The sequence below is a fragment of the Anser brachyrhynchus genome (genome assembly GCF_964034855.1).
Source record: "Anser brachyrhynchus genome assembly, chromosome: 14".
NCBI classification, from domain to species: Eukaryota; Metazoa; Chordata; class Aves; order Anseriformes; family Anatidae; genus Anser; species Anser brachyrhynchus.
Genome location: NC_137709.1, coordinates 2,864,159 through 2,873,052, shown reverse-complemented (window position 1 = coordinate 2,873,052; position 8,894 = coordinate 2,864,159). Strand labels below are relative to the sequence as shown.

Sequence of the window (8,894 nt, the reverse complement as noted above, 5' to 3'; positions counted from 1 at the left end):
GGTGGCAGATGTTAGGTTGACTTTGCTCAGCAGGAAACCTGCAGCTGCAAAATTCCATTTAATTCTTGGGTGCTTCGTTATTTGATTTCATTAATACCAGGTTCTTCCTGCATGGCTGCCAGTCATTCTTGTTAAATTTGTAACATACTTGTTTGGTTGGAGGCTGCTCTTGTACCTGTTCGGTCAGCACGGTTTTTCCCAAATCTCTGGGAATTAATACCTTTGTAGAGCGTAGCAGGTCTGTTCTCCAGGGGCTTGGCAGGGCAGCAGAACATCCCTCTTGCCCAACTCCACCCTCTCCTTTCCTCCGAGACATGGGAGAAAAAATAAAATCATAGAATGACTTTAGAGTTGAAACTCCCCTGAAAGAGACTCCTGTTCCTGCAAGGGGGAAGTCCATGAGGCCAATGCATACCTGAAAGGTCGTCCCCCGAACTTTTCTGAGTTAACGATTAAAGTAAGTTATTTCCTATCTCTCATCAAGGAAGGCTCTATTTTCCAGAATGAAGCTCTTAACTTTTTAATGCAGAGGTTAATCCTGAAAATACTCAGGTTAGTCTTTCTACAGAGAATAAGTAATCAAAACCAGGAGACTTACACAAGTACGTTAGTGCATGGGATAGGTTTTTTCTGTTTATTTATGCTATTTTTTTTTAAAGGTCAGTTTAATCAGTAATGTAATGTGCTGGTTTTGGAGTGCCAGGAGAAGGAAAAAGGGAGGTGTGGTCCTGCTGCAGGAGGGCTACAGGGATCCGTAACACCCGGGAGCGCGGAGCAGAGGAGCGGGAGGTGGGCAGCTCCTTGCCCCCACCTTGCCCCGTGCTGCTGTAGGAACGGGCTGCAGCCACCGGCTGCCAGCAGCAGCAGCAAGGGCTGCTTTGATCCTTTTCCCCTTCTACTCATAATGATGTAAAAGTACGAGGGCAATGATGCATGGAAGAATGATGCATTTACACTGATGTGAAACGATTGTTTTCTACACAGCAAAGACTCAACAGGCAGCTAGGTCTGCATTTGCTTCTTCCATTTCTTCTTAATTTTATGCAGGTGCATTACAGACACGTTCTGCAGTACCTCTTTGGCTCTTCATCACGTGGGTTTCATTTCTTGCTCAGATCACTCTTCAGGGCTTGACTGGGGCAAAAATTTGGGCATTTTGTTTTCATAGCAGCCCCTTTGTTTGGCTGCTGCAAATGGAAACAGCTGCAAAGAGGGCTTGTGCCTGTGTTTGGGGTGGAGAGCTGGTCCTGTCAGATCAGCTGTGGAAACCCAGAGGAGCTGAGGAACTGGAGAGGGGGACCATAAAGAGAAGTACCTCATCTATTTATTTATTTATTTTTTATACCAGAGTGAAGCCCATACAGCTGTGTTACTTGTGCATGCAGCACGGCTAGGAGAGCACCTTGCTGTGATGGATGGGCAGGAGCTGCAGCTGCTCGGAGAAATGGCTCAGATGGATGTTGTGGTACAATGCTGGAGTTCTTACAAAGGTGCAACAAGCATGAGGAATTGGAGGCAATCCTCCCCCCAGCACCAGGGAGCTGGATGTCTGCACTGGGCTTTTGCAGGCTCTGCTCCAAACCTGGGTATCGCTGCTGCACCGTGACTGCTCCCCTCCCGATAGCAGCCGTGTGCTGGGGACGCTTAGTGACAGTGGAAACCCCAAGCCAGGAAACGTGCCTGGTGGTATTCCCTAAGGGATAAAACGGGGACTTTGACGAGTACAAGAAGAGTTACAGAGGTGCGAGCCTAAATACCAGACCCTGAGCTCCTCTTGTCTCTTTTGTGGAGGTTTTCTAGCGAGCAGCTCCTGGCAGCCCTCGTCCTTTGTAGCTCCTGGCAGCACGCTGCGCGGCTGCGGGAGGTTAATTAGGGAGCCAGCCAGAGCTCGGGCTTCCACTCACAAGCTTTGAGTGACTCGGTGCTTTTCTCCATTAAAGCTAACCTGTTTACAAGCCTGCTGTATATTTATCTAACGAAGATAATTATCCACCTCCAAAATGCTGTGATCTATTTGGGCCGAGGCAGCGCACCTGGAGGTGGGTTGTTACTGGGTTCCTTTGCCCCATCCCCAGAACACCACAAGTGAAGCTCGGAGCCTGCAGGACGGTGGCTTAGATCTGAGTGAGTTACTTTTTGTTGTTGTTTAAGCTGCGTTGAACGTGTCTCTCTTGAAATGAAAACTGAACTTGGTGTAGCGCGATGCTGGGAGCTGGCAGCAAGGGCTGTGCGTGGAGGAGGAAGCCTCACCTGCCTGGTTTGTTGGGTTTGCTGCTGTAGGGCTGTCATCTCTTGGTTTGGCATGGTGTTTTTGTTAGTTTTTGTAGGTGAGCGTTACAGTTGGGGCACTAGCGAAGCGGTTACTTGTACTTAACGTGCTGTGGAGAGGCTAAAGTAGCTCAGCTCCTGATGGACTTCAGAAGCCTGGTTACCAAACAGGGCTTGCTTTTTTTCCTTTTTTTCTCTTCCAAGTAAGACCTCGTTAATTAGGAGTGCTGCTTTGCAGTGGCCCAGCCTATGCTTCTGAGAAGGTGCTGTGCCCTCAACCTGAAGTGTTTCTCCTCTCAAACTACTCAAATTGCTCTTTTTCTGCCTTGGACGCAGGCAATTGCTACTGCTGTGAAATGCTTCCTTGGATGATTATCAGTTGACTTGCATTAATATTTACAATAACTTTTTTGTTCGTAATTTTTTGCTACTACAGGAAATGAAATGCAAATTAACAACTGTAAAGATTAAAACATAATGAAATGGGACACGAGCTCTGGAGAACTAATGAATAGAGTGGCTCGAAGGCACAAAAAGATGTCCTTCAAAAAACAAACAGAGATAAATAATTTTGAAGCAATAAACTGACACAGACAGAAATATCACGTGTGGGACAAATGGTTTCACACTGATGTTATAATTGTGTTCCTTTTTCTTAATAAAAAGATGAAGTTTCTCCCTAAAGTTAACCAACTGTGTAATCACAGTAGATCTCTCCAAAGGTGCAAATGAGTACCTCAAAATGTCTCTGTTTGTTTACTTTTACTGTCCTCAGCTGGATATTTAACAAGTATATGGGGCTAATAGACAGAAACAATGTCTTTTAAAAAGTATTTGTCTCCTGTGCCTTCTACTTTCTAAAGTAGAAACATGGATCTGAAGTTGCTGAGTGCTTCTCTGAGGAGTTTAAAGCCTGTCCAAGCTGACAGGCGTTAGGCCTTGCTTCAACAAAGCTCTCAAGCTCTGGCAGCTTTTGTCCTTTGTGAGATGTGCCTTTGTGGTTGCTTTTAGGAAGGTACATTGCTCCTTGGTTAACCGAGGGCTGCCTGTTTTTTCAGGGCAAAATCCTCCCCAAGTACCTCCAGCTGGTGCACCTGAACCTGGAGCTGTCTGTGTCACCTTGCATTGCTGCAAATCTGCCGGCTGTGGTTTGGTTTCCTCGGTTTGAGTTGTCTTAGATCTGTGAAATCGTGACATTTCTCTGATTTGATGTGTTTCAGTACTCTTCCACGTGCTATTCCCTATGGAACAGCTCTAGCGTAGTGCGAATATCTGTCTGCCTCGAGTACTAGGTGTGAGTCTAAAATACCTCCCCTTAAAACGAAGAAAGTTTCCAAGGCAGTGCTCGTGGTGGGCTTAATCCCTCAGATAACAGATGTTTGTCAGGGCTGGGGTTCTCCCTTTTCTTCCTGGTTAAGCCATGTACAGCTCTGGCATTTCAGAGGAGATGGAGAGGGGACCTCAGGGAGCTGCTGTGCTGGGACACATGGACACAGAAAGGTCAGGACAGTGCTCATTGCCCGGGAGGATACAAAACCTAGCTGGCTTCTTATCTTCTGTGAATTTTCATGCTATGGTTTGAAACCCCAGGTGAGACCTCACAGGAGTAACTTTCCCAGGTGAAGCTTGTTTGCGTGAGCTGAGGCAGCCAGGCTCGCCAGCAGCTTGTGCTTGGAGTCTGTAAAGAGATTTTTTTTTTTTACTTGGTTTTATTTTTAAAAATATATTTTTTGCTATTGATGAAAAGAGAGAGTGTCATAAAAATGAAAACCTTTTGTTTTTGAAGTCAATTCATGCAAATACCACTTCTATTTAATCTGTCTGACGTCAGAATAACTGTGTATGATCCTGTATTCGTTATCATACATCAAGCTGTGATGACAGAGGCCGTCACCTGAACAGCAAAGAGCAGGACCAAACTCTCAAAACCAGATCAAACTGCAAAAGTTAAAAAAGCTAGTTATATGAAATAAAATGTTTTGTCTTTTTTTTTCCCTCCTGTTGTCATTTGTACTTCCACTTTCCTGGCACAGTGGATGTAACAAACACTCTCACCTGACTGAAATGTTTTCAGCTTTTTATCATGGAGTCGTCTTGGCTCTTAAATGTCATCTTCAGTCTGTAGTTCCAGCTCTGCGTTATCTAGCAGGTTTTGGGGGCCTCAAGGCTGAAACTTGTTTGGTCAGAGCTTTCCAACTTGGTAGCACCTCATGATGTCTGAGCAATAGAAGCGATAACTTGTTCTCTATTACCTGTAGGAGATGATCTATCCTAGTAAGTATATCGGGGGGGGGGAATCTTATCAATATTGATATACATTCCCTTGCACCTTTCCATAACCTTGGTGGCTAGGTTATAAAATATTTCATCTGCTGAACGCAGACTTGGCTTTAGAAAGTGCGTTTCAGCTCTACATAAATAAAAATAATGGAGCTAATCTTCAATTATGTTGGGGACCACATATCTTTTTGGGGATAGAGCCTCGACTGCTGTCAGCTGTCGTGGTGTCACTGCAACTGGTGACATCTGGATGCCTGGCACCTGCTGAGGGTTTGATCCGTGGTGGTTTGTGGCCCCGTGCGTGAGTGCAAGCTTGCACCAAGGCATTGTGCTCCAGCCGGTGCTGGGATGAGAAACAGGTCTAATTAAGTTTTGTAACTGGAGTCATTACTAAGGTCTGTCACTTCCACTGTACAAATATTCCAGCTGAAAGGATTATATTTACAAGTGCTATTTATAATTAAGCATTTTACTTGATTCGCCTGCAAACAGAATGTAAATCATATTTTGCTCCGCTAAAAGGCAAGGAAAAGGGGGAAGTGTCTCCAAGTAATCTATGTTACGTTTAGTGGCGGGTAAGAACCACGGTTTTATGCAAATATGGATTTGTTGAAGTCTGTATTTTGCTTGTAAATGTACTTTAGGGCATTTAGGCTCTGTTGGGAGTGTATGTGGGGGTGGTGGTGAGGGTGCAGTCCTGACCCACTCATCTTCTATAGGGCAGTTGAGCACCTCCTGGGCTCTGCAACCTGTGTTGGGGGGGGCAACTCATCCCTCCCCATCTCGTGGCTGTGGTGGTGCTGGGGGGCTACTGGGTTTCTGAGCCTCTGGTGGGGCCTGAGGGGCCTGGCACAAGCCGCCAGGAGGCTGCCTGGTGACTGGGGGATTTCCTGCTTCAGTCCCGTCTGGCAAGAGGTGAGGGGAGGCTGAACCCCTGCTGACCTCCATCGCTCCTCTGTTGTGTCAGGGTGGACGTTGTGTTCTCCATACAGACCCCAGTTGTGGCTGCTACAGCAATCTGAGTTAATTGAAGTGAAAGATAAGGATGAGATACCTATAATAATTATACTGCTAATGTTAGCAAGGCTGGCATGGACTTGAATTCATGTTCATGCTGGCACTTAAACACCTGAATATGGCTTTTCTAGCCTTGGTTTCTTATATTCCCAAAGGTCAGCTAGCAGTTCAAGGCCCTTGTGTGGTTTTTTATTTTTAATTTTTTAAATATTTGTTTTAATAAACTGTCTTTCATTTCCTCTACTGTTCCTGTGGCTGCCATTGTGTTTCCTGAAAGGAGGAGACTGGTCCTTGAATCTGAGAGTAGGGGCTCTGCACCAAAGATGAGGGAGATTTCCCTTGGAGGTAGCTCAAAGTGCCAATGCTTTGTGTGCTCATCCCTCTGTATTTTGGGGTATTTTATAATGCAATATATAATTTAATTTATAATTTATAATGCAATAACCTGCAAATGTGGCCTCTGCAAAAGAGCAGTGCGGTGCCGCTGGTGGAGCAGGGCTGGCGTGGGTGTTTGCAGGCGAGGGAGCCTGTGAGCGGTGCTGGAACAACGGGGGTTTGCTGTGCAAGAGAAAACGTGCTCAAATGTTAGCTTTGGATAAACTTTTCCTGACTTCCAACTGCTTCTATCTATGGCACCAGCTGAATGGGGAGAGAGAAAACCAACCCACGAGCCAGCATGCCTCGCTTGGCTCAGTCTCCTCCCGGTTTCCTGGGCTGCGGTGCTTTTCCAGTGGCATTGCTCACTTAAATTCCTTGAGCTTTCTGCTGGCCGCTTGTTTTATCTGGGCTTCGGCATCCTCTGAATAGCAGAGACAGGTGAAGGAGAATGATGCTTTGGAAGGAAAAAGATACAGAACTTCTATGCTGCCATCTGTTCATAAATTAAGTTGTTTTTCCTCTTTCCAAAGCACTTTGTGAGAGTGTTTGCTAAGGAGGTTCAGTTGGAAGGGAATGGGGACAGATTCGGATTTATGCACTGATACAGACTGGGAATGATTCGGTGCTGAGTGGTGCTGGTAAAGCACAATGCAGTCCAGTGCAGTTCAAGCCTGTGGGGTGTTTCTGCCTGGTTCGGCTGGAACCACCATTAAATACAGAAAGTGTGTGTGTTTGGCTTCCAAAGGCACTTCTGTTCTATGCCCAGTGAAGATAACACAGCTTAAAATAACCTGAATTGGGAACGAGTGCTGGTGCTGTGCTCCCTTAGTGCTCAGTGCTCTGTGCCCGGCAGTAAGCGGGTGGTTCGTGCCGGCTGCCACGTGCTGGGCAGCTGAAGCAGAGGGAGGATGCTGCTGACAGAAGGGGAGATCCGGACCTACCTCCCTGAGCCAGCTCTAGCAAGTGTTTCCTCTTGGAGAGATGCAGGTGATCCCAAGCCTAATCATTCCTCAAAAAAAAAAAAGGAAGTAAAAGGAAATATTTCCAGTGGGCTTGAACCTTTCCATGAGCATGTGGTCAGTAGGCCCAGCACAAGGAAGAGAGCGTGGCTTCCTTCAATAGCTTAATTTTCTCCATAAGCTATAAAAGCAGCATATTGTGTTCAGTTTAAATTACATGCCTTTTTAACCATATTTTTTGCCTTCTGTTAGATATTTATCCTTTGGTTACCCCAGATAATTGAGAGCCGACTCTTCAATTCATAGCTGAAAATGAAATATCTTCATTACCATGGTGATCAGGAGCTCCAGACAAGGGTTAGACTCTGGTTGTGTTAGATACTGTACAGTCATGGCTCAGAAAGATGATACCTGACTTAAAGACCTCATAATCCAGCAAGAAGACCAGATCTACGCCTCTCATTACGAGGGAAGGCTCTGAGTGCAGGCCGGGGAAAGCGATAACCAAGCCAAGGTGCAGGGCTCGTGTGGGGCTGTTGGCAAACCCTTCCCTTCGGGTAGGATGTCGCTCATGCTGCCTGAGCGGAATTCCCAAACCAGGGGAATTTAAAGGCCATCCACTGGTAGAGTAGGTAAATAAAGCTATAAAGTAATTGGAAGGGGTGCTCTCTTCAGTCTCCTGTGTTGTAAACAATGGGGAAAAGGTCACGCTTCTTCAGGCTCTCTGAAGCTGAGTGGATTTATTGTCTTGGCTTTCTGTAACCCCCAGTTTAAGATGTAATATCAGTTTCATTGTTACCTTATTAGCTATAGAAAATCTCTTGCAGTGCTGCGTGTGAAGTACAGCCCTCGACTCTGCCTGGGCCCGTGCCAAAGGGATGCACGTTGGTTGATGTCTCTGCCGACTGTGTTTGGAAACAAGTGGGTATTAAATGACAGGACAAATCAGCTGGGCTGGAAGCTTCCAGCTCAAGTAATTACAGCGCTGTGATCTCTTGCTTCCAAATCCGGAGCTGCAGACACCAGCCCCCAGGCGTTACGCAGATAGCAGGAGCTAACACGAGCGTGGCTGGATCCAGGCCTGAGGGATCGGGGCACCTCTGCAAGTCTGAGCCCAGGAATGGGGGAGAGTGTCCTGCTTGGGTAGGGTTTCATGGTAGGCTCCTGGTAGCTTAAATAATGTTGATGTGCTCAGTGTCTTGTCTCCAACAAGTGGCCCTTCACGTCCTATTTTAGAGGATATCTCCTGTAGCTTTGGAGCCTCTGGTTTCTTATCAGGTGTCTTACAGCACCAAACAGCAGCCCTTCCCCTCGTCCTTGTGCCCTTTAACAATTGGGGCTTTTAAAGAGGCACTTTCGTAGTTATGTGTTCTGTGAGGCTTTATTTAAAAAAAGAAACTGGTCTAAGGTTACCTGCTCGGTTACTTTATAATGTACCTGAGATTAAATGGAGAGCGTTGCAGCTGGGTTTAGATGGGCAGGACTGCATGTGAGCCGGTCCAGGTGCTAAAATGACACTTAAAAAAACACAAAGCTCTTAAAAGTAAAGGTGAGGTTTTTTTTTAATATACAAGTGGCTCACCAACTAGAGTGCCTGCAATGACCTCCTTGTTTCTAGGGTGGGTTCGGTTTCGTGCAGGCCAGAAGCATGTGCTCCGTGCCTCTTCTTACAGATGCTTCGTCCTGCTACCACTGCCACCTCTTCCTTCGAGCTGAAACCAGCCCTGGTAGGGTGAAAATAAATCACGTTTCACTGCTGGCCTGCGGGAAACTGCAGTGAGGAGGATGCAGGAGAAGCATGGATGTGTGTGATATTTACAGGAAAGAAAGCAAAAAGACTTGTACCCATGATAAATCAGTTTGAAAGCTTTAAAAGCGGTGTAGTTTCACAATGAGATGTGAAATTATTTCCTGTAATTAAAATCAATTATTCTGGTAGAACTTTAAAGTGTTATTTCAAACTTTAAAGTGTTGAATGCTTCTAGAGAGAAG

At 46.0% G+C, this 8,894-nt stretch overlaps 1 long non-coding RNA gene across 3 annotated transcripts in view; it reads left to right on the top strand.

The window, feature by feature from the left end:
• The first annotated feature begins 669 nt into the window (after positions 1-669).
• Positions 670-8,894, top strand: part of LOC308177774 — a 32,401-nt gene continuing 24,176 nt past the window's right edge. For all 3 annotated transcript variants that reach the window (XR_013939390.1, XR_013939391.1, XR_013939392.1), the window contains exons 1-2: positions 670-1,006; positions 1,349-2,124. This is a non-coding gene — a long non-coding RNA (uncharacterized lncRNA). The remainder of the gene's footprint in view (positions 1,007-1,348; positions 2,125-8,894) is intronic.